This window comes from Erigeron canadensis, chromosome 1 (genome assembly GCF_010389155.1).
Source record: "Erigeron canadensis isolate Cc75 chromosome 1, C_canadensis_v1, whole genome shotgun sequence".
Taxonomy (NCBI): domain Eukaryota; kingdom Viridiplantae; phylum Streptophyta; class Magnoliopsida; order Asterales; family Asteraceae; genus Erigeron; species Erigeron canadensis.
Window position 1 is genome coordinate 31805252 of NC_057761.1, and position 27933 is coordinate 31833184.

The 27933-nt window shown below is 35.2% G+C and overlaps 1 pseudogene; it reads left to right on the plus strand.

Moving 5' to 3' along the window:
* Nucleotides 1–121: 121 nt before the first annotated feature.
* On the plus strand, nt 122–27933 carry LOC122580064 (annotated as a pseudogene).

Consider the following 27933-nt stretch of genomic DNA (forward strand, 5'->3'; position numbering starts at 1 on the left):
AAGTATCAAAATTGGTAACAGGGCAAACCTAAGGGGCAATTGTGAAATTAACTTCCCCGCTCTCAAAACCCTTCTCCCAAGTCCCAATCTCCTTTTCATTTCACATTTCAGTTTCAGTTAATAGAGAAGAAGAAGCTGCAGCAGCAGCAGCAAATAGGTTAGGGTTTTCACTAAATGTCACGATTGCCTTACGCAGGCGTCGAGGTTCCGATAATCGGCAGCGATTCGACTAAATGGTTCAATGTATCTCTGCCTCAACCCCCGTCACCATCACCACAACTGCTACACATTGCTCCTCCTCTTACTAAGGACGCCTCTTCTTGCTGCAATGTAGGAGACCCCCCAAATTATTTCATATGGTATTACAACATTTCATCATTTTTTACTTTTTATTAGCTATCTGTCTTTTCATTTATCTTCCACTTTCACGTGTATTCCTGTATATACATATACATGCACATACACAGATATATTACATATACATACACACACATATACATACATAATTTATATATATATAGTACTAATGCCCGTACTATGTATGCGTCTCCGTAAGTAATAGTGCGATATAAACTGTAATATTTTTTTTCCTTTTGTGGTATCTATACATATAATTATATTATCTTAATACATAAGTTTGATATTTTGTTAGAGTTTTGATTTTCATAGTACCCGTGCGTTGATGTAATGGTAGCGATGGTGGCGGTGGTGGCGGTGGTGGCGGTGACGGGTGGTGGTGGCGACCGGCGGTGGTGGTGGCGGTGGTGGTGGAGATTGGTGACGAGTAGTGTAGGTTATTGATGTAATTTGGTTTTGATAAAATGTTGAAACTTAAAATGTTAAATAAGGCTATATGCTTTATAATATACGAGAACGGTACTCGCGCGTTGCGGCGACCGTTGAGTTAGCGGCGGTGAGATGGTGGAGTGATAGGTCATTAAGTGTGATAGCAAAATGCCTTAGCCGTACGGGTTCTGCCCTCGGATTTAAAAATTCGTCGAAAGTATATAATTTTTATGATTTAAAAATCCGTCGAACACCCATATAATTCTAATGAAAACAATTTGAATAAAGTAGAGGAATAAAATGATTTATGGAGAAGAGAAAAAAAAATGATTGGTTGAGATTTGAAGAGAGAGATGAAAATGAAAGTTGAAAGTTGTGGGACATTGATGTATGGTACATCATGCATTATCATGTGTACATTGTTGAAATTGAAAGTTGAAACCTTATTTGCTTTATAATATAGTATAGAAGTATAGACTAGTATAGATATAGATAAATAATAATAGTAAATAATTTAATTGATAATAACATAGTTTGATTAGGAATTAAATAAGTATATTTTAAAAATATTTTATTATAATTAAATTAGGTAAGATTATTACAAATCTAAAACTCAAAAAATAATTTAATTGTTAAATAAATAAAAAGACAAATGTCAATGAAGGATTACGCCATGTGTCACTTATTGAACCTCTCAATCCTGTTTGAGTGTATTGGTGTGTATATATATATGTGTGTGTGTATATATATATATATACTAGGTTTTTGACCCGCGCGATGCGCGAGCTCTATAAAAAATTATATAATACACTTTATATATGAAGAAACGATAGCGAACATATTTCATTAGAATTACGTGATGTGAACTATATAAATAGTTTAGTAATATATAAACATATGGTTGAACAGAAATAGATTCAACCAAAAGTTTGACAAAATATGAACTTAAAGAGATAGAAGGACTTAAGCTATAAAGCTATACTTTAAATTATCATTAAGAATTTAGTAATATATTTTTCTTCTAGTAATTCTAGTAATTTGCCTTTTGTTGCCACTAAATGATCTACATCTAGTTAATGTATCATGTAGTCGTCTTGTTACAACAGAACTCAAAGACATACAATTTGATCATTAATGTAGAGTGACAATTCCACTACATTTCTCTCCAAAAAAGTTAAAAGTCACATGAAAAATTACAATTGGTTAGATATATAATTCAAAGAGAATAATTTGACTATGCCTTGTGTGTTGAATGTTCTTCTTAACATCCAAAAAGTAAAACAGTTATATTCATTTGAAGGTGTTGCTACGACTTTTAGAAATGGATTATCAACACCATGGTGGTTTTAATTTTTGTTTAATCTAATTGATTAATCCAGAAGAGGTAGAATGTGTCGTTCCAAAAAAGAAAGAAAAAAAAATTAGGATGTAGAATTTGGTTTAAGGGTGGGGTAGGTCTCGGACTCCGGGTGATTTACAATTACTTGAATTTATATGACTCATTTTTTTTTTTTGCTAAACGAAACCCTAAGGGTTTTTGTTAAAGTGTATTAATTAGTTTTACGTTTACCATAAAACCCATCTTATTTGTACTTACCGGCTATTGGCAAAGAAGAAGGTATACACCAAGGTAGTTTTTATACTTAAAAGAGGATATTGTTTATTAAAACAAAAAGTTTAAATTTGAAACATATATTCAAGGTGTAGTTAATATAATGTTAAGATTTATGAGTGTCGATGTTATCTTTTAACTAATTAAATCTATTTTTTACACTTAATTTGTTTTATTCGTTTGTTTTATTTTTGTATATTCATATAGTTTTGAAAACTTCCATATAATCATCATAAGAAAAAAAAAGAAAAGAACTTTATGTAATGTTGAATAAAAAAGATAATGAAATATCATTAGGTATAGACGTGATTTTTTAGTTAAATAAAAGATATCATTTTATCTAATGAGAAGATCTTAGATTTCTACAATATATTTATTTATTTATTAATTAATTAATATATATAAGTTCATTTTTTTTCTAAATATATAGTTTATTTTTGAAAAAAATATGGAGTTGACACATAGGATAAAATCCTATGTGGCATTTTTTCAATATAGTTTTAGATTGCAAGAGGCTTTAAAAAACTTGGTTAACTACTTTTTTTATAAGAGTTATAGATATATAAAATCTACCACTGCACGAATAGCATATGTTGCGGAACGACATCCCTCATTTTGTACCTCCGAAGCCACAAATACCATCACAGAACCAAGAAACCACCTGATCACGGACATCAATCTAAACAGACTATAAAATAAAAAGGAAGACGCAATGAATGAGTTTTAACTTGGTCTTCGCTGGAAACTTGAGTAAGGAGCAGAACTGAATTTTTGGAGTTTTCTAGAATTTGGAGTTTTTTTTTATGACCTACTTGAGCCGGATGAGGTTAAAACTTCCACGTCCAATCTTGTGGGTGGGAGATCATATCGCAATTTTTATTTTGCGAGGCTATATATACGCACATACATACATATATGACCTATCTAGTTTCCACTTTCACTGAATGACTTGAATCCAACTTAAAAGCGCGCGTATTCAATCTTTAAATATTGTTATATATGTATTCCGTTTCAACTGTCTACTTGGTGACATCTTATAGAAGCTTTTTTGAAAGTTGGATATGTACGATAATAGGCTTTTTGTTAATTTTAATTATATTAAAGTTGAAATTTGATACATTTATAAGCACTTATAAGTTATAATGCAACACATGCCTGCCAGATCTTGTTAGATTTAAGAGTATATATATGATAAATATTACTTACAAATTGTTTTCTAGTTTCTTGTATTGTATTTACACACATTGGGAAGACGCAAATATGTATATAATGATTGCTTTGATATTTATATTTTTTATTAATTGACCTCATTTTATATATAGCCTATTTATTATTCATAAGAAATCGTAGAATCAGAAAATGTTTTAGTTAATGAAGACAATAGAAGAATTGGTTTCTATTTTGCCGTTCAGAAAAACAAAAGTCTTAATTCTTACTTTTTAATGTATATATTTATTGATTAACCAGGAGAATCAACCAGACTTGTCCAAATGTCCTTGAGATAGTTGAATTCTGCACCTTATCAGCATTTCCAAAGGTTGGATTGCAGATCCATTTTGCTACTCCTTTATCTCCATTTGCGTTCATATGGAAACACGAGGTTTATTATTATTATTACTATTATTATTATTATTATTATTTTTATTATTATTATTATTATTATTATTATTATTATTATTATTATTATTATATTAAAATCTCTTCATATTTTGTGTCTTATATTAGAATAACATAATAGTAGTAATAGTTATATAATTATGTTTTCTTTTGCAGCTCCCTAGTACTTCTGGGAAACCATACATGCTTTACACATTAAGTGTTTCCGGAGTTGCATATCTTATTAGACTGACTGATATTGATAACTATGGATCATGTTCTATTTTCCCACCGGATGAGGTGGTTGAGTTGGATATTCAGAGTTATTGTGATAATGGAGGCATTACTGCTATAGTAGCTACTGCAGGGTGTCTTGTGATAGGGGGAAGGGATGGATCCGTTGCTTGTTTCCGACTTGGCATGCTTGACTCTAGTGCTCCAGGTATGTATTTCAAGAAGGGAGAGAAAATGGGATCTTTGTTGTCTTTTGTTTCAATCATTTTAAGAGAAAGAATGTAAGCAGCAGAGATAGCTACAATAATAAGAACTGATCATTTGCTCTTTGTTAAATGATATCTGTACCAGATATTAGTCTTGAACTATTTTGGAAGGCTTCTTGACTAATGAACATGTACATTTACCTTAATGCCATTACATAGTGGTTAGATGGTGGGTTGGGTAATAGGTCAAAATGAATCCGGGTTGAAAAGTTTTTTCTGATATCAGTTGAACCAGACTGGGGCAGTCATTTTTTTTCTTATTTATTTTTTAAAAGTCTTTGATATCTATTAATGGGTTAATTTCGATTAAAAAAACAATACTATTGGAATTAAAGCAAGCATTTAAAGCAAGTTTATTCGTAGTTATAGATAAAACGTGACCCAAATCGACCCATTCGTAATCAAAAGGATCAAACTGTCACCTCTAATCTTTCTCGTGACTTTGATTATTAGCTGCCATTGAATTTTTGTAATCCAGAGGATGATCTGATGCTTCAACAAAAGCTAAAAATCTTAGGTTTTCTACATGTACTACGAGATGCTTCAAATTTTGATCGCTCGCGGAGTAGGATGTTCGGGTAATCACTTTACTTCTGTCAGGTTATTTATTATTGATAATAAGTTTGGGACTGCTCTATGCAACCTTATACTATTTAAAAATGCTTTATAACTTAGTGGTATCAGGAGGATGCATCTGACATTGGGAGTTGTGCTGTTTTTTCATTTAGAAGCTTTAATATGTATCTAAATTAAAGCATATGTTGATGTAATATTAAAATCGTAATGTCACCTGGCTGGAACTAGCTACCATCTTTTCCCTTTTATGCCTAATTGAAGCAGAAAAAACTTAATGACCTCCACCAAGCTCTACTATGTGTGTGTAATAACTTTTGTCTGGTTAAGTTTTTTTCCCATGGGGTAATAATTACTGCCGACTTTTGAAATTTTTTTGTTACAACCAAAATTCAAGCTACAAACTTGGTGCCGTAATGCCTTTATCCTTCGTAGGTGTAATCTATGATTTCTTTTATTTCAAGAAGAGGAATTTCTTCATAAACTTTATTAAGCTTTTTAGATTTTTGTTTCAGAATGACCCTAGGTACCGTGATGGATATGGTATGTTTAAACATTCATGGGAGAAAAGCTCTTTTTGTAATGCATTTGGATGGAGTAATAAGAGTATGGGATCTTTTGAGTTTAGAAAGACTTCTGATTTATGGTATGAATGTTCCAAACTTGAAAGGCAAGTCCTGTGACTCTTTACCCTTACCATACATCTTGAACATTAGTTTTTGTCAATGCAATGCTTTAACTTATGAATCTGTAGCTCAAACGAGGTCTTTTACATACAATATTTTCATATGTACAACTCAACCTCTTGACCAAAGTGCCTCTCTAATCCTAAACATTTTGGGGTATTGCCATATGCATTTCAAAATGATGCCTTTGTAAGTACATATGTAGCAATCCAGGAACATGCATTTTTGTTTAATGAAGAGTTTATGAAGCAAAATGGTAATTTACACCTTGTGCATGTGTATTTTTATTGTCTGAGTTGTCTTTTCTGAATTATAGTTAAAATCAGTTGGTTTTCAAAGAGACTTTTATTAGCTATTTACCGTAGCATATAAAAATCGATTGTAGAGACAAAAACCAAATTTCAGTTGAACCCAATATCTCTATCTGTACATTAATAATCAAATTGTTTTAGTTACCATTAAAATTGGAAAACAAACTATATTTTAGAGGGGAATACAAAATCCAACGGGATTGGAGAGCAGCCATAATAGTTTATGAGTCTAAGTTGGCAAATATAGAGAGGTTTTCCTTTTCCTAGAAGGAAGCTTAACAGATGTAATATTGTTTTACCAAACTTTTGGAGATGCGAATCCGACCATAGGTATATACGAGTTAATCCCAGATTATATTACCACAAAATTACGTATATTTCCTCAACTTCTCTGTTCCCACTAGGACCTAATTTTTTTTGAAGTCTTTTAGTGTGCAAATGGACACATGATCACATATTAATGTATTTTTGACTTTGCAACAGTGACATTATGATTTCACCGTTAATTTCTGTTTTGAATATTTTAGAAGCTACATTCATGAGGTTATGGGCAGGAGAATCTACCAATGATATAAGCATACTACCTTTGGCCGTTCTGCATAAGTCTAAATTGGTACCTCCAGCAATTTCGAACTTGAAATGTGTTGCTATTGATTTCAATGTTAGAGCTTTTAGTTTTACTGTCAATGTAAGATTGCAATTAGTTATCTTATTTCTATACTTCCAATGTTTTGCAAATATGAACATCTCTATATCAGATGCTGCTCCATTCAGGGGAATATTCATCTGAACATTTTATTTAGCAACCTCACTGTATTAATGTAGAACTTTTTTGGTATAACACTATAACTTATCAATTGTTTTGATATATTGAGTTTCTTGGTAAATTATAGTCTGGTTGGAAAGTATTGTTCAACTTATTTGAAACATAATGTGCCTCAAATTGAAGTCGGCTTCAATGTTATGAAACATAATCTTGCACGGTTACTTTGCTAGCTTTTATCTGATAGGAGTACCATACATACAACACGTTCATAAAAATTGAAGCAGACTAGGTCCCAGGCAGTGAAGATATATATGGCAATTTACTAGAAGCTCATGAAACTATAATTCTTGAGAATCAAATTTTATGTATAGAATGACAAGGAGCTTAAGATTGCTGTTTCCATGTACACAGTTATATTATCTATGACAGTCATCGTTAAAATTTCAAAGAGAAATAAGGGTCTCTTTCCATAGTGGTGAATAACTATAACTGGCATTAGTTTGTCCAAAACCCTTCGTAAAATTATGTTAAAGAATTTTTTTTATTCAGTTATGAATCCTGTCTACAGTGCGCACATTTTTCTGATTGTAAAGAATGTGTATGACACATACATTGTTTCAGTTTGTGGTTCCATTTGATTCTAGCTAGTTTATGTCCAATGGTTAATGATAAGTTGCTTTTGGATATAATATTAGGAACTACTTTTACTATTTATAAGTGTGCTTTACCCACATACTTGTTAATATTTTAGGCTGTCGATAGGGAGATGATCTCGTTATACAGCTTGAAACTTAATTTGGGAGGGTGGACTGGCTCTATTATCGAACCTTCAGCAATTCACATACCCATGCTGGCGGTGAGTCAGATTAGTCTTATGTTTCTTGTTCAAAAGTGGAAATTATAATTTTAAAATGTCAACTTTTACTATTGGCATTTTTAGGGGCAACTCCTTGATGTCAAACTTTCCATAAATAAAATCTGGATACTCCAAGAAAACACATTGCTACTGCGCCACTTGTCAGATTCAAGTGAGAGCAGGTAAAGGATGTTATTAGTTTTGTTGGTTCAATTCGTATATAAATTGCATTATATTTTACATGTTTAGCAAATTGCACAATTGTGAATGTGGTTTCTTCCTATTCTTTTAGTACGCATTTTTGTTTCCCTTTGATTCCTCTCGAGAAACAGAAGTGCTGATACCAGATGACGAAATTTGGAGGCCGCCTTTTTACCTATAAACGGGGTGATAAATATGTTTTTTTATTTTATTTGTAGGAGTCAAATAGGTTAACCTAAAATATTTACCGAAGCATAAAAGTCTAATGGGTTGAAATGAAAGTATTCTGAAATGTATTCAAAATGGTAGTATATTCTGAAATTTGGATTTTTTTTTTTTTTTTTTTATAAATTAAATAGCTTCTGTTATTATTTGAAACTAAAAGAATGAACAAAAAAAAATCTGTTTTTGGGTTGCTCTTCTATTTGACCGACCTGTTTTCACCTGCACAAAATCTACTAGTTAGTCCTAATTACCCTTTAGCCTGTTCCCCAACACACTTACACACCTGACATGATTACCAGGTCTAGCCCATTGTTTATTATCTACCCTTTTGTTCCCACACATGTAGACGTCCTCTGGCATAAGTACTGGTTATTTTTTTACTACTACTCTTAATATCTATGAATTAGGAATTGAATTCCTTGATTGTTCCTCTAGCAATTTGCTCACATGTCTAATAATATATGTTTCCATAGACACATTTCCTCAACGTTTAATTTTGTAGTCTTATATTGATCAATTTAGCAACTTATCTTTAGGAATTTCGAGGACATCTACGATTTACAGAATACAGTTGTTGATGATCAGCTATTTCAGACCCCTGAGCATGCTGCAGATGATCTTCTTTTGCTTGCTTATGCACTATATCCATCTGCAAAGGCACAGTGAACTTTATACTATTTCATACGCTTTTTATGCCCACTCTCCATGACTCCTAAATTTTTCTGTTCATAACCATTATAAAGTTCAAAATATAGTTGTGTCATCTTCTTGTTGCGTTTAACATATAGTTATGCCATTCACTGTTTCTTTATCTCTAAAAATTGCAGGAGCAAATTTCCTCTTGTGTATCGTCCATCTTTTCACGTATGTTATTTCTTCCTGGCATCTACCATAGTTCTGTTATCCGCGCAACACTTCAAGATCATAACAAACACTTCACGGATTCTGAGTTTAATTCCTTAACTGCTGATGGTTTGAAAAAGGAGATCATTTCTGTCATTGAGCATGAGGTTTGAACTTTGAATACCACTTCAGCAATAATTTGTTATTATTAATTAGGTGCGTATTACAGGTGGTAAGTTGGGCTGGGCATGTGGTGATGTGGGTCAGGTGAAAATGAGTGATGTTTGGTATTGGTTAAAACGTTCTGGGTGCGTCAAATATGATGTTAAAGTTTATGTTATTTCAGTTATATTATATTCTTTTCTGTAAGATGGTCTAGAATTAGAAAGGAAAATGTAATTTGCATAACTTTTGATTTGTTTGACCAATTCAACGCATATGATTAGTATTCTGTTAAGCCCATTATTTCATATTATTGGTTTGTCTGGTTAGAGATGTTGGCAATACAAACTGGTTGCCGGGCCATTAATACATAAATGCCTGAAATTAACATCTCTATCCGAATATGTTATCTTGTTTACCCTTTTTTTCCATGATGTGCTGTTAATGTTGAACTGATGATGCATGGTATCGATTATAGGGTGCCTCCAGGGGTTTGCTTTCCCTTTTTTATTGCTGGAAAAACTTCTGTTCGCGCTACTATGACAATTGGTGTCGTAAGAATGCAGCCTGTGCATTACTTTCTGATTCAGCTACTGGTGCTATTGGTTTAGTTAGAATATCTTCAGTTTCTCTACTGCGGAATTTGGGGGATATGGAGCTTCTTGCATACGGTATGTTTACATGACTAAGTTAAGGTTGTGGGATCGTGGCATATATGAACCATTTACTTATGAACTTCATTAGCTGAGTTGTTATGTTTATTTATACTAGATTAAATATGTTCTCTATTTTTAACGAATTAGTGCGCGTTTGGGATTGTGATTGTAATATAGATTTTGCTTCCAAAACTGCGTTTGTCAAACGCTTTTTTCTATTATTTGTGTTATTCAAATGCAATAACCAGATTATCAACTCAAGACGCATTCCAAAACATCCTGTTAGACTAAGACGGGTAAAAAGGAATTTGCATAAAAAGATGTCAAATCGCGAGCTGTTCAAACAACGTGAAACAACAATGTATTTTTAATGTATAAATCCTCCTAGTTTGTTTATACAAATAAATAGCTTTCTCACTGATATAATCTAACCTTTGAAACCATAGTTGACACTATATATCAACATGTACCAAAACTTTTAAGGCAAAGTGTTTCAAGTCAACACAACCTAATAGTTATATTCATTTTGACTCGCTACTGTTTAATTTGATCCACTCATTTTGCCACCTTTAGTTTATTTAATTTGTTGTAGGAACATGCCTGTGAAAACTGGATCAATTGCAAAAGTGAGTCGTGAAACAGTGTACAAATTTTTTTTGCTTTTGGTTTTTAGTTTTGGTAGAAACCAATATAGAGGTCCGAGTTCAGTTTTACCCAAAGTAGTGCTGTTAAAATATAACTGGGTACATGTATATAATGTATTTTTGGAAATTGTTAACTTATTTTAGGAATATTTTTGTTTCACTTTGATTACAAGCTATTCTCTACAACTACAGAAAGTTTGTAGAATTCTTGATTGGGATTGATGCTTAATGAGTTGAAGAGAAAGCCCAAACATTTAATTTGAAGTTTTGAACTTATAAAGAATGACTCCAAAACCCTTAAAATTCTTGCTATACTGTTTGGTCATTAACTGCATTAACAGTGGTAAAAATGGCGGACTGGGTAATGGGCAGAAATGGGTAACCTTTCAGTATTCGTCAGGTTGGGCACATTGGCAGACCTGTTGAGACTTTATTGTTTTTGTTGTATAGCTATAAACAGGCCTTTTATAAGATTGTTAAAGTAATAATTTAATGGCATTATTATTACAATTCTAGGAGGTTTTAAGCTCTTAAGAACATTTTGTTGAATTTTGAGCCGTTTGACTCAGGCAACCCATTTATAACTGGTTTGGGATAAACCTAATTTAATTTGAACAAATTCAATTCTCATGGAAGTCTTACTACCAACTTGATCCGGTTCATGTCCTGAAGCCATATTGTATTTGACGTTCTTAATAGGGTGGCTTGATGGACTGGGAGAAACTGCAAGGTCTAGAATCGACATATCAGGTGATGTCGAACGCGGAGTACTTTCTGAGGTGCTTCACTGCTCCAATTATCTAAGTCAACATCTGGGGAGAGGTGCCCGTGCTTTATTTTGTGAATCTTTTTTCAGTGGACCATCTGTATCTCCTGAAGATGTTGTGGGACGTTTATTGAGGGTTCTAGAAACCAGCTATTCTTTTTCAATAGCTGCTCTTCATACATCAGAGCTAGGTATTGATACTGCTTGGGAGAAGGGAGTCGGTGACCACAAATGTCTCAGAAGACTCTCCATGGATATGTTTTTATTGCTTGATGGGTTGCACCGACAAGCTGGAACGTGGAACAATGTTCTCGATGTTATATCTAAATACTTGAAATTTTTAGTTCCTCAAAAGAATGAAAACAAGGCGACTTCTGATGCGGTTTTCGATGTTAGGACATGCATAACAGTGCAAGTGTCTTCACAGGTTGCCAGCTTGATGTTTGACTCTTCACTGTACATACTATTACTGCTGAGCTATATGGTGAAGTTAGGTGGCCAGGTCAGTATTTTGTTTTTCATCTACAACAAATAGTATGTACACACACACACCCATATAAGTATATACTTGTCAGTACATGAGAGTTGCTAATGGAAGATGGAAAAGCTAATTTTTTTTTTCTTTTGCTTAAACAGATAGATATGTTACCAGATGATGTTTCCAGGGTGCGCCTTGAGTTATATCCGCTGATCCAAGAAATCATTACTGAGTGGCATTTAATACAATTTTTTTGGACAACACCTTGTGAATCACCTACTTTGCAAGATTTTAGTCTTCGACTTTCTTTATTACAATTCGGTAGGCCTATATTAATATTTTAAGTTTAGAACTCCTCACCTGATCATCTTTCTAGTGTCAGCATTAATAGCAATGTATACAATTCTGATAGTAGCCATGCTCTTTGTTTGATGTCAAGTAGAGTGGCAAGATGGGTGGGTGGGCAACAGGTTAAAGTAGGTTCATGGGTATTTTTTAGTAACTGGCTTAAATGGTGCTAGTCGGCCCACACAGACTTTCCATACATTCAGTTACATCTTACTATTTGATCAATGTGTTGATTATTATCATTACAAGAAGTTATTATTACAGAAATATTTAAGTCTTGAGATAAATTGCAGTACTTCACAAGAGGATGTATGCAGTAAAAATAGACTTTTGGCGACTTTCAACCATTTCGACTCGTTTGGTTAATTTTTAGTTGCCCAATAGACCATATTTTTAAGTTAATGGGTTGAGACTGAAACAATATCGAGTTTCTTAGATATTATTGGCATCAGTTTGATTTATATCATCTATAGTTCACACATTCTTCGTGTGTTAAAAAAATTTCACACATTTTTGATTTATATACGAATATAATCAGATAGCAGCGCTAACAGAAGATCATGGAATGCCAAGCCTGGGAAATGTGACTTCACTTTGGCATTTCTTCTGATACTTGATCATCAAAGATCTTTTGAAGACCAGGGTGTTGATCTAAAACATCTTCCGAATCCTGGCTCCTTCATTGCTCCTGTACAGAACTTCATAAGTTGGATATACTGGGGCAGGAGTGAAGATGGGTCACCTTCTTTCTCTACTCGCTCAAGTATGCTTGCTTTGATCTTGCTTAAGCATGGTCAGTTTGATGCTGTTGAGGTTAATCACCTTTACTCTGATACTTCTCTATTACAGTAAGACATCAACTCAACCCATTTATGTAAAAATCGGTGGATCATGTTGATAATGGTTCAAACAGTCAAATGACTGGTCAATGGATTGAGAGGCACCTAAAATGTGTCCAATGCATTAACCTGTTATATCCTTCTATTTAAAATGACTTTCTTTATATTAATTATATATTATTTCTGCCGTTAAAAAAAATGACTTTCTTTATAACTGTGTTTAGTACATTAACTGTTGGAAAGTTTTAAAAAATAATAACTGGACTGAAAGTTTGTTTGGTCTAACCAACCCAATTTAACCCACACTAAGATTACTCATTATGATATAGTGACCCAACCAACATGTTTTGCCGTCTTCTTTCATTTCTATCATCGATCAACAGTTTTTGATATCAAGAAGCTTACTGAAAGTATATACTTTTGATTTAAAGCATCTTCTTACTCTGGTGAAACAAAATCTACTCAAGGAGAAAGTATCTGCAAGTATTCAGGGAGTGAACAGTGAATGGTGCATACTCCTTCACCTCCTTGGTTGTTGTCTTCTTGCACAAGCTCGCCATCAAGGACCACATGCCGAGAAGAAATGTAATGAAGCTATTTCCTGCTTTTTCAGGTATGTATGAATGTATGATGTCACAAAGTTCCCCAGTTGATTTAGGACATCTGGAATCTGTTCAGCCTTATCAAGCACAGTTGTACTTAAAAGCTTATTAAAACTGTTTTTTAGATGGAATTAATATTAAAATCAAAAAGTCTTGGAAAATATGGATCAAAGGTGACAATATGGACCTATTTACCTATGAATAATTTTGTCCAGGTTGTGTTTTATATGTAAATGTAACCCTTGAACTGGCAGAATATAAAATTAATTGGCTCTGCAGTTTAGTGTTTCAAATGGCCAAACTGGTTAAAGGCTGTGAAGAATGTAATTTATAACGGTTACATCATATCATATATGACCCATAGTTGTTAAAAGCGATCGCTTTTTGCGCCTAGTCCCTAGGCGCAGTAGATCGCGCTAGGCGCAGTAGATCCCTAGGCGCAGTAGATCGTGCTAGGCGCAGTAGATCCCTAGGCGCAGTAGATTCTGATAAGAACAAGCCTGTAACAAACAAGACTAACGAATAACAGAAGCTAATATCACCACAAATGCCGACAACAGTCGGCTGTTATTATTAAACGGGCTGGAAATTCGAGTCCCAGTAAACTCCACAAAGTTTAATACGAAAGAAATAAAACTCAGAATATCCCATACCCTAATGGGGATGCAACCCCTTATTTAAATAAACTAATAGGTAACCTAACTTGGCTGACAAGGAGTTACCATATAAGGAATTATTAAAATAACTTCTGACACTTCGACACTTAACCACCCTTATCTTTCTTTCTGTTGTAAACACATCCCCATCTTCCAGCCACCTTCTGATACGTACCAATACCCCCATCGCGAAAACTCACCTTGTCCTCAAGGTGAAACTCCGGAAACTGGTTTGCAATCTCTTGATACTTTTCCCAAGTAGCTTCCTCCACGGGTAATCCTTTCCAGGCTATCAAAACCTCTGAATCAGTTCCCATGTTACGGGCACCCAATACTTCTTCTGGTAGCAAGAGAATAGCGTGTTCCATATCCTTGGGCAACACTTCTTCCACTGGCTGAGACACATGAAAAACATTGTGAATCGATGTTTCATGTGGTAATTTCAACTTATAAGCAACCTGCCTAATTCTCTCTATGACTTCGAAAGGACCATAAAACCGAGGAGCCAATTTCTGATTTATTTTGGTGGACACACTTGTCTGCCTGTAAGGGCGCAATTTTAAGAAAACCATATCACCAATTTCAAACTCCACGTCCCTTCTCCTGCCATCTGCTTGAGATTTCATCAACTGTTGTGCTCTATTAAAATGAATCCTTAAATCTTGTAAAACACGATCCCTTTCAAACAAGTACGGATCAATATCAAAAGTCAATGCGACACCTCGATCATAAGTCATAATATGGGGAGGATCATGTCCATACAATACCTTAAAAGGGAGTCATTCCAATAGTTGAATGAAACGAAGTATTATACCAATATTCAGCCCAAGGCAACCATTTAACCCATTCCTTTGGTTTTTCCGATGCAAAACACCTTAAATACGTTTCTAGACTGCGATTAACCACCTCAGTTTGACCATCCGTTTGAGGATGATAGGCTGTACTTCTTTTAAGGACAGTCCCTAAACATTTGAACAACTCTCTCCAAAACTTACTAATAAATACAGGGTCTCGATCAGAAATTATCGACCCGGGTATCCCATGCAATCTAATAACTTCACGAATAAAAACCTCAGCGACTAAAGCAGCTGTATAAGGATGTTTCAGAGCAATGAAATGCGCTGATTTACTCAGACGATCAACCACTACCAAAATCACACTATACCCTGAAGATTTTGGCAGCCCATCGATAAAATCCATGGTCAAATCTTCCCAAACTCGGTTTGGCAATTCCAGAGGTTGTAAAAGCCCTGCTGGTGATAATGTGGAATACTTATTTTGTTGACACACGGCACATTCAGACACCAGCCTTGCTATATCCTTGATAGAGCAACTAGCCTTGCTATATCCTATATCCTTGATAGAGCAACTGATCATTTTGAATTGAATAACCTACCAAGTCGTCATTCCCAGCTTGCACCCTTTCTTTTAACGCCACCAGCTCAGGATGGGTTTTTATGGCTTGTATTACATCATCAGTTAAACATAACCCACCAACAAACAACATAGTTATTTCCATATTACTCCCACGTCGTGAGAGAGCATCTGCCACACTATTTTCCTTACCTGGGCGATATACAATATCAAAGTCATAACCAGATAATTTTGCAATCCACTTCTGATGTTCACCCGGTATCACACGCTGCTCTAACAAGTATTTTAAGCTTCGTTGATCAGTCAAAACTGTAAATTTACGCCCCAAAAGATATGGCCTCTATTTTTGAACAGCCATTACAATAGCTAACAATTCACGCTCATAAATAGATTTTATTTGTGCCCGTGCACCCAAAACTTGACTAAAGAAAGCAATTGGACGCCCTTCTTGCATCAACACCGCCCCCACCCCATGACCTGATGCATCGGTTTCGACCACAAAATTCTTAGAAAAATCGGGCAAAGCTAAGACTGGCACCTGAGTCATAACCCTTTTTAATTTTGTGAATGCGGTCGTTGCCTCATTTGACCAATGAAACCCATCTTTTCTGAGCAAATCTGTAAGAATGCGGGCAATTTTTCCATAATCTTTAACAAATTTTCGGTAATATCCTGTAAGACCAAGAAATCCCCGTAACTCACGTATATTACGCGGTAAAGGCCAATCCACCATAGCCGCAATTTTGGATGGGTCAGCTTGAACCCCATTCCCAGTAACAATATGGCTCAAATATTCCACCTGTTCTTGCCCAAATACACACTTCTTACGGTTGCAGAACAACTTCTCAGCTCGTAAACAATTAAAGACAGAAGTTAAATGGTCCCGATGTGATTCCCATGACCGACTATAGATCAATATATCATCAAAAAATACCAAAATAAACTTACGCAAAAACGGCTTAAATACTCTGTTCATTAATGCTTGGAATGTAGATGGCGCGTTGGTTAACCCAAACGGCATCACCAAAAATTCATAATGTCCCTCGTGCGTGCGAAAAGCTGTTTTATGGATATCAGTTTCCAACATACGAATCTGGTGGTAACCCGATTTCAAATCCAACTTAGTAAACAGAGTAGCACCATGTAATTCATCCAAAAGTTCGTCAATTATCGGTATTGGAAACTTGTCAAGAACTGTGGATTTGTTCAATGCCCTGTAGTCAACACAAAAACGCCAACTCCCATCCTTCTTTTTCACCAACAATACTGGACTCGAAAAGGGACTAGTACTCGGTCTAACTACCCTTGATGCAAGCATCTCCCCGACCAATTTCTTAATCTCATCTTTCTGTGATTGTGGGTAACGATATTGGCGAACATTAACCGACTCCACGCCATGTTTTAAGTAATAGCATGTTCATGACCCCTCAATGGTGGCAGCCCCGAAAGCATACAAAATACATCATCACATAATAATAATAAATCATCTAATTGAGGCCTAACCTGAAACTCATGAGCTCTCATAGTGTCAACATCAGCACTCAACAACACAACAGATCCCTTCCTCAATCCCATTCATCCCTTTACTTAAGGAACGTAAAGAAGCTGCTCCCCTACACAACCCCGGCTCGCCTTGCAATGTGACCCGTTTATCTCCCAACTTAAAAGACATGGTCAAAGTAGCCCAATTAACACGTGTGTCACCCAATGGCTGCAGCCATTTCATCCCTAATATCAGATCGGTACTGCCCAACTCAAATGGATAAAAGTCATCCAGAACCTCAACCTCAGGAAACACTATACATAACTGCCTAAATATGCCAAAAGTCTTATCAGCTTTTCCATTACCCAATACCACGCTCGTTACTCGTCTCCCCCCAACCGACAATCCCAACTCCTGCACCAAACGAGTGGACACAAAATTATGTGTTGCTCCACAGTCCACCAATACTATCACCTCACGTCCCCACAATACCCCCTGGACCTTCATTGTGTTTGGTGAAGTAATTCCAGCCACTGAAAGAACCGAGACCTCAATCACATCCAAATGCACATGATCCTTATTGTCTTCCTCATCCGAATCAGAATTAGAAGTGTCTCCACCTGGCTCAAGAATGACTCGTAAACATCTCAACCCTTTGTCAGGACAACGATGCCCTGGACCAAACTTTCCATCACATCGATAACATAACCCCTTTGCCTTTTTATCAGCCAACTCAGCATCAGATAACCTCTTAAAGGGTGTTTTGGATTCAACACCAACCAAGGTTTTTCCACTGCCCGAACCCACAGTATTGCCCAATAGCTTATTACCTCCCCCAATGCGATTTGAAGTAAATTTAATACCCCCTTGAACCTTATCCTCTTCCACCATTATAGCTATCTTAATCGTCTGGACCAAACCCCGTGGTTGCAACAATCTAACAGCCGTTCGAATTTCAGCTTTTAAACCTTTGATAAAAGTACCAATCATAACTTGTTCAGCAACGCCTTCCAACTCAGCCGCCATACGTTCAAAAAGACTCATGTATTCCCGTACCCTCTTGCTTAATTGCCAAAAATTGCTCATACAAATCCCCGGCTTGAGATGGCTGAAAACGATCCAACACACAAGCCTTAAGCACATCCCAATGGCGAAAAGGTTCCTGCTTTTCCCGCCAACGAAATAACGACAACGCCTGATCTTCTAGACACAAAACCTCTGCCCTTAATCTATCCCCAGGCTGAGTGAAACCTTGCACATCAAAGAATCTTTCCATCTTGAAAACCCACCCATACACATCCTCGCCACCAAATATAGGCATCTTAAGTTTTTTTAATCGATAATCACTTCTAACAAAAGGCTGCCTCCTACCCGAATTCCATCCAGCAATGATTTATCCACCCCACCCAAATTACCAGATCCAAATAACCTGTTTGTATCAAACCCTTCTAACCCAGAAAACCTGTTTGTATCATAACCAACATACCGAAAAGCCTCATACCCTTCGGATCTAGAAACCTCTGGTCGACGCCCATCACTGAACATACCCATTGTTGCATTCTTCCCAGCCACAGAATCAAGACCCACTGTTTGAGATTTTTCCAGTGAAAACGCAGGCAAAGTAGTTAGGGAAGACGCCGGCATAGACGGTGCAGAGTGTACACCCTTAGGTGACTCTGAGTGATGTCCAGCCGTTAACTTAGCAAACATGGCCATAATCTCAGCATGATGGGCTTCATAATTTAACCCCTGCTGATCCAGCTTAGCTTGCTGCTGTGCACCCTGATTTTGTAAAGTCATCAGGACTGCTTCTATAGTATCCAATCTTGATTCCGTCGTTGTCTGGAACTGTTCATTGGCAGTCTGAACTTGCTCCAAAATTGAACCTGCTGTTGTTTTTTTTCGGACCCATCTCACAGGTTACAGGATGCGGCTCTGATACCAATTGATAAGAACAAGCCTGTAACAAACAAGACTAACGAATAACAGAAGCTAATATCACCACAAATGCCAACAACAGTCGGCTGTTATTATTAAACGGGCTGGAAATTCGAGTCCCAGTAAACTCCACAAAGTTTAATACGAAAGAAATAAAACTCAGAATATCCCATACCCTAATGGGGACGCAACCCCTTATTTTGAATAAACTAATAGGTAACCTAACTTGGCTGACAAGGAGTTACCATATAAGGAAAATAATATAAGGAATTATTAAAATAACTTCTGACACTTCGACACTTAACCACCCTTATCTTTCTTTCTGTTGTAAACACATCCCCATCTTCCAGCCACCTTCTGATACGTATTAGATTCCCGCCAAATCGCAGCCGAGCCCTGAGCCCAAAGCCACTAACTTTAAGCGCCGGTCAACGACCCAGAAATGATAAAACTGATGAAGATCGAGTCGATTGTTGCCATATATCTCCTTTCTTGACCAGCAGTGGTGGCAAATGATGATGTTTATGTGGTGCCGGCGGTAGTCAGTGGTGATGTCCGGCGGTGGTGGTCGGTGGTTTTTTAAGAAGATGAAAGAAAGAAATAATAATAGATGAGAGAGAGAAAGATAGAAGATGAAGAGGGGAATAATATATGAGAGAGAGGGAGATGAATAGAAGGGGTGCCGTCCAAAAAAAAAGATAGAAAAAGGGGTAAAGGGAGAGTTGGAGACAGAGAGTACTATCATAATCATATAATAATAACTATATATATTTTGAAGTTTATTTTCCTCTTTTTTTCAACTTTAACCCATTAATTTTTAAGTTTTAACTTTGAACGTTCATTGAAACAAGATGTTTTTAAGCTTTTGGATGAATTGAATATTGGTTGTAAATGGTAAACTTCAATTTAAATGGCATTTGCTTTGTTTTACTTAAAGTGCCTTTTTTTTTCTCAGTCCCGCGCTTTTTTTGCACATCTCGCCTAGGCCACATTTAAACCTTTGCGCATTGAGTGCGCCCCATGCCTTTGACAACTATGATATGACACCTAATTATTTGGAAAACTGTTCCTGGTTAATCAACCTTACCTGTTAAAAGTTACTCATTTTGTTGTGTTACACAAAATGCCTAACCCACTCCTTTTTCATTTCAAGAGTGGATATATTTGAGAACATGTTTTACTTTATTAAACTATTAATCTGTTAACAATAACATTATGCATCTTAAATGCTTTTTTAGAGCGGCATCTTTGCATGGGGCTCCAAATTTGTTGCAGAATTTGCCATATGAATTTGGATTGCCGCACCTTGGTTTCCGTAAGTCCTATCTTGCTGGCTATAAATAATCAAGTTTTAATGTTAAATACTATTCTTATGGTTCACTGTTCTGCAGCTTATTATGTCTCCCCTGGTGCTAGGAAGCTTCATTATTATCAATGGGCAATGCAGATTTTTGATCAATATAATATGAGTGCAGGGGCCTGCCAATTTGCAATTGCTGCTCTTGAACAAGTTGATGAAGTATTCAGCCTTAAAGACACTTTTTCTGGGGAAGATTTTCTCGATGAATCGCCAAATACTGCCAAAGGACGAATTTGGGCAAATGTTTTCAAATTTAAACTTGATTTGAATTGTTACCATGGTGCATATACTGCAATTATCTCAAATCCAGATGAAGAAAGCAAATACATGTGCTTGAGGCGTTTTATCATTGTTCTTTATGAGCGTGGTGCCTTTAAGGTTACTTCTTTAAACTACCAAATAGTCATTATAATTGATCAACTTAAATACATACGAATTTAACATGTTTAGCGAAAACATACTTGAATTTGGATCTTTCTTGTAGATTCTTTGTGATGGCCAATTACCTTTTATTGGTTTAGTCGAGAATGTTGAGCAGGAGCTTGCTTGGAAGGTGTGTAGCAGTTTATAAGAAAGTAATTTAGAGGTTGAGTAATGTTGACATATTTACTTATGAGTGGGTTGAGTGGGCCTATGCTTTATATTAATAAGCAAAACTGGCTAGTTCAAGTTAAAGCTTTATATAAATTGTAAATGGATCAAATGGGTTTCACGGTTAAACTTTTATTGAGGTTATGAGGTTATGTAATTTTTGTAACCATATCTGGCACACTTTTTGTATATAAAAAACAAAATTTTGTTGACAGAAAGTGTTCTTGGTCAACCCAACCCAACCAATACTTTGCCTATTTTAACGTGTCACCCAAACCCCTAGCCTCACCCAGTTTGCCAACTTTAGATGCTGTTTTACTAACTCAATGCATGGATTTTTAACAGTCTAATAACTTTGTGTAGGCAGAGCGTTCAGATATTTCAGTGAAACCAAACCCTTATGAACTATTATATGGGCATTTGAAATCTATCGACATAATTGGCACAAGGCTGCAAGTTATATGTACCTGCGTTCATCACAACTGAAAAGTGAAGCGGCTTTGAAAGATAATCAGGTCCGATCGCTGGCGCTGCAAGAAAGATTAAACTGCCTCTCTGCCTCCATAAATGCATTGCATCTTGTTCATCCAACATGTGCATGGATCAACAACCCCTTGCTTCAAGAGAAGTCCATTCTTAAAGAGGCGTATTCTGGTAATACGGCTAGAATTAAAATTCTAGAGGAGGGTAATGTTTCCCAAGACTTGTACTCTTGTTTAGTGTTTACTACCCCACTTACTTATTCATGTGGTGATTAAGTTATGTTTACCTTTAATATGTCAAACATGTATATTAAGATGTGTCAACTGAGTTGGAAGGTGCTTAGCATGTCGTTTTAGTGAAGTTTTTTTTTCGTAATCTAAATTTTCATAATAGTGTATCAACTTCATACTCATATATGGCAGATTAGATGTTAGTATTGAGGGTCAACCTGACCCTTGCCAAAAAGTACAGGATTTAAGTGTTGCACGTTTTGACTCATTTTTCAGCCTAATTCACTGGTCCATTTTGCCACCTTTATTACCTACGTTTTCTGTTTGGCAAATAATTATATGCAAGTCTGCTATTTGTCTTTTGCAGAAGCTAATGATCGTCTCCCAAGTCAGAAATTGGATTCCTGCTTGGATGTTGAGAAACTAGAAAACGAGTTTGTATTAACATCAGCAGAATATATGCTTTCGCTAGCAAATATTAAATGGACATTTACTGGTACTAACATAAAAATTGTTCCTTCCCTACTTTGTTCATATCTCTCATCAAAAGGAGCTATTCGATAACGTCTGTCTAGCAAATCCCCCGCTAACCCGAGCGAAGATTCAAATATTTGTCCCTTTAGTAGGCCTTGTAATTCCAGCAATTGCAATGGCTTCTTTATTTCTTCATGTTCAAAAAAATACTGTCCTTTAGAATTCATACTTTATTTAGAGATTCTTAATTAAATGATTAGAAGGTTCTACATACTCTCGTATTGCGTTAGGATGAATCTGAAGTTACAATAAATTTAATAATACATCGGTGGGACTTTACAAGTTTTGAGGCTAACCCAAAAGTTTAATTATAACTTGTTAAACTTAAAAATTATAGGAGTTAATGAAAGCAGGTAATATGATCAAGGCAAGGATCTCGAACTGTCTTCAGGAGCTTTTGCCTCTACTCCAACATTCTTCGGCAAATATGTTTCATTCAGATTATCTATAATCTAGATTACTCTTTTTTTTGCAAGTGATTGACCCTATTATATGTTATTGAGGGATACTTTGAAAGGTGGGTTGGAGGGTCAAGTTGGGTAACATCGTTTAGTGGTTAAGGGGCATTATCTGCAAAAGATGATGTCATGTATTGTTAAGAAGAGGCGTTGTGCTATTTGTCTTTTCTTAAAATACGTGTCAGGGTAATTGATATACCACTTATGTACTCTTTCAGGGATTGAGAAGCCCCACCAAAACTTGGTTGAGTTGCTGCTTCAGTCCAAACTATATGATATGGTATTCACTGTAATTCTAAAATTCTTCAAGGGTTCAGCGTTGAAGAGGTATACTACATGATGGTCTTCCTTAGAGAATTATCTCAATAGGTATACTACATGTCGTGTATTGTTAAGAAATTATGCTTTTGTGTTCAGGGAATTGGAAAGAGTTTTTATTGCCATGACACAGAAATGTTGTCCAAGCAGGTACTACATTTCATTTGCTGTCTAAATAATTTTGGGTTTGCTTTTTCTTTCTTTTTTTTTATCAAGAAGTGGCAAGAAGGTCAAATCATGCAGTTTTGGTGATGGGTCAAATATAGCTTTGATTGAATTTTTTTTTTGTACTGTTCAAAACCGAATGGTTCGGCATGAGCTGCAATTGCTTTAATCTAAATGAACCTTCATAAATTCTAATGCAATAAATATGATCATTAAAGCTCTGTTACTATGATAACAATCTGGTTTAACCATAAATATAAAGAACGATTCAGGAAGTTTGAAGCATTATAATGACATATTGAGTGAATTTCAACCTATATGACTCATTTGATATGTTTTCAGTTTTTACTTATTCATACTTACTTAAAAGCCACTTTTAGTTTTATCCACTTGTCTTCAGATGCATGTGAGATTTATTGAGCCTGAAGTAATATTTATTTATGTTCCTTAAAGCCACTTTTAGTTGTATACCAGTTATTTACTTTCAGGTGCATGTGACATTTGTTGAGCCTGATGTAATAATTATTTACTTTGCTTGATAAGCAGTCTGATGTAATAATTAATTTATATTCCTTTCAGGGATGAGGATGAGGGTTCCCATGATTCTGCTGACATTGTTGCGGCAGCTCATCACTCTAAGGGGAATAAGCAGTGGGATGCACTTGAGCAATACATTGTTTGTATTTTTCCTTAAGCATATCCATATTGAAATTGCTTGATGGAAGTTTTCTTGAATTATCATGTCCTTCTGCTCATCATAGAAGTCTCTGACTGAATATGATGTCGTCATTGTTAAGTTACCCCATGCGTCCCAAAATAAGTGTCCACTTAGAAACTACACTCAGTTTTAGAAATATGTAATCAACTAATCATTACACCGTCCTCCAATAAACTATAATATACACCACCAAAATCTCTTTTGATTGGTTAAAAATGAAAGTGGACAATTGTATTAAGGTATCTCAAAATATAAACACAGACATCTTTATCAGGACCAGATGGATTATTTGATAAGGCCCCGTTCTGGTATTTACTCATATATAAACTAGTGAATAACATGGTTTGTATACTAATTTCTTCATTTTCATCATTTATTGTGTGATTTGACAAGCGTAGCAGTTCAAATAATTGAGAAAATTCATGATATAGCAGGTGGACGTTAGGATTCAACCTATATATGACAAAACTCAATTTTATTTATTTATTTATATATTTATTTATTTTTGAACAGCGGCAAAACTCAACTTAGTTTATACTTTTCATTCTTTTTGAGAGTAGGTTATTCGCTGTGTTCAAATAATTTGAACTCATTTGTTAGCATTACTTATTGTAATTGTTATATAATTGGATTACTTGCCTCCAAGCTTATTAGAAGGACACACACACACACACACATATATATATATCTACATCATCATGCTAAAGTAATGATCTATTAAAAGTAGAGATAGCTCTACCATTCTTATTTGTGAAGCTATGACTTGTATTTCTGAAGTTATACACATTTGTATGTACTACACTAATCTTTTGTGTTCAACCTGTTCACCTAGATTGCCTTATTATATTTCTACAATAACATTCTAGCTAGCAATTTTCTAGTGTGGGTTCAATTATCTCATGTTCACCAGTAGCCTAGCGGTTAATGCTAACTTATTCAACTCCTCTTAGTGCTCATGGATTGCATTTTCTAGTGTGGATTCAATTATCCAATGTTTACCAGTAGGCAACTTTGAAAGAGCATATTATCTTATGAGAGCAAACTTGACCTAAATGCAGGAAAAATACCAGTGCTTTCATCCAAGATTACCAGTGATTGTTGCAGAAACACTTCTCTGTGCTGATCAACTGATTGAACTTCCTCTTTGGCTAGTCCAAATGTTCAAGGTATAGTAGCTAAAATTCTGCATTTTATTTCAAAATGGGTCAAAAAGAGTATTTATAGTGGTTGAAGTTGGTGGGTTGGGTTGACCAGCAAAGTTTTAGTCCAAAAAGTTCAAGATTTTTATACACATCTACTTTGTGGAATATGATCTCAAAAGCCATGGTGTTTGGATAGTAATATTATGCGCTAAATATATTCCTAATTATCTTTGATTTTATCTATTTCACTTAAAGACAATGTCAGCCTAAAAATACCACCTCTACTGTTATTAGCTGAGACTGCATGGCATTCATTAAACGTTTTACTTGATTCGTTCTACATTTTGTAATAGAGTAAGTTACAGTTATTGATCTTGTGGTTTTTTTAAAATGTTATGTTCAATCCGATAAGATCAAAAGTTGCAATAAGGATGGTCCTTTATTATGGAATTTGTTTGACTGGTTGGTCTATTAGCCTACAGATGATTAAATAAACCCAAGCACTTGCTTTGCATGTGATTTTACGTTTGATTCAATAAGATCAAAAATGGCAATAACGATGGTCCTTTATTTTGGAACTTTTTGACTGCTTGGTCTATCAGCATACAGATGTTTAAATAAACCCAAGTGCTTGCTTTGCAGGTGAGGATTGCATTTTCTTTGCATTTGAGTTTCATCTCTCTCTGATCTCTCCTTATCTCTCCCTTTTCTTCATTATCCTCATCAGTCGCTACCAAAACCCCAGTTATTAACACACAAAAAACAAAAATTCATTTTCATCAAGCTTCAAGCAAATTGACATAAAATAAAAACACACACACAAATGACACACATAGGCTCATGTTAATAGTCAACTTGAAATTCCAATCTGAATCCTCTAAATATTTTGATTCCATAAACTAGAAATTAAACTAAACTGCCCCTTTCTTACGTATCAAATCAGTGGCCACAGCAGATCAATGCAAATCTTAATTTCTCCCCTCAAAACCCAAGTACCTGCAGCAGCCTTCATCAGTCATCACCTCAATCCAATCACAAAAGTCAATTTATTGAGGAACAAAAAAACCCTAAAATCTCATTAAGTAGAAAGAAACTTGCTACAAAATCCATGAAAAGTACTTGCAAATCACCAGTACCGTTAGTGTAATATATTTGTTATCCACATGCACTGCATTGAGCGTGATTTGTATTAACAAATCAATTTGAACACTTAATTACGTAGATTTGGCAGTAGAGTATATGAAACGTTGTGCATTTTATAGAAAGTTCACATTCGTTACAGCTTAGTATTCAAAGTTCTATATCCCCACCACCAACGGTAAAAAGGTACATTTTCTAAGAAACATCCATTAGATATCATTGGTACTGTATAGAAAACATAAACTTTTTCCGTTAACCTAGGAGTGCATCAACACATAAAGCATAATTTAAGTATTAATGGGAATTATAATGTTTCATCTGCTTATACTGTTTATGGCAGAGCACACTGAAAGGACGTTGGGGTATGGCTGGCTCCGAATCAAGCCCTGCTTCATTGTTTCAACTATATGTTGATTATCGGCGATATGCAGAGGCTACTAATTTGCTGCTTCAGTATATTGAATCTGTTGCATTGTTGGTATGTTTCACTCTCCGTTTTGTCGTATTTTGTTTTTTTTTTAAAGAGCAAATGGTTATTTTATATGCAGGGTTAAGTGTTGGTCTATACTATTAAAACTGAATATGTACTAATTCTAATTGTCCTATAGACTAATCAATAGTTCGTGTCTGACTTATATTTTTTCTCTAATTCAATCTTGTATAAATTTTATTAGTGATGCTATATGAACATACAGATCATACTTTCATTTTGAGGATCACTGTTTGCATTTTTGGCATGGATATCTATAGTATGCTTTATTAATGACGGGTTCTCTAATGATATTAGCTCAAATAGATCAAGCCTCTTTAAATATTGTACTCTAAATGTTAACTTTTATTGAAGTAGTAATATTGTTTTCTTTAACCATATTAGTATTTTGCCTGAACCCAACATGGACGTATATATTTTGGCATGTACTAAAAATGTCAGGCTACCCACCTGCCCAGTTTTGTCTTGGTGTATAAATTTCTTTGAAAATAAACTTCAGATGTCACTTTTATTTTTTGATTGCAATTTCATGACATTCATCGAATATGTGCAGAGACCAGCTGATGTTATTCATAGGAAGAAGACATCTGCAGTTTGGTTCCCATACACAGCCATTGAAAGGTTGTGGTGTAAGCTTGGTGAGTTGATTGGTTCGGGCCGTATGGTTGATCAATGTGAAAAGCTAAGAAGCTTGCTAGAAATGGCCCTGTCCAAACATTTCCAACAGGTAATATTCTGAGGTCTTGGCTGCTCATAATCCTCCTCAAAGTGACCTTTTTTTTTTTTTTTACGAATGGGTCAGTTTTTGTTGTTTCGTTAATCATTCCGAATTGGTTAAATGGGTTGAGTCATCTTGGTGCATTTAAGTGCATGGTAAAATCTTTGTAAGCAGGTTATATATTTTTTTTTTCTTTTTTAAATGCATAAGTGGGTTGTGTATTTATACGTAACCCATTTATAAAAAGTTAATAACAATGATAAAAACATATCGAACCCATTACCCACTCATCAATTTTGCCACCCCTTTTTATTATGTATTCTAAAGGACTTACTAGTTTTTTTTATATTTATTTTGCATCCAGTTAAATGTAGATTCTGACGATGTGATAGCTTCAAGAATCTCATAGAGTTGCGCACTTGAGCATCATTTGATGATTGATTTCATGGCGCAGTCACCATCTTGTAAAGTAACTTTGATGCCTGTAAATACCTTACCTGAGGCTAAGGCAGTTGGTTTTTGTGTTCGTCGAGTTTAAGGCGTAATCTAGTATCAAAATTGTTGCAACGCAACCTTGAAAGACCAGGGCGTTTGAACAGAGCTGATCTAGATTTTTGTTTGAGATCTGAATAGAACGCAACTGCATCTTGCTTGTTAATAGAAACCAAATGAGTTGTTGCCTTGA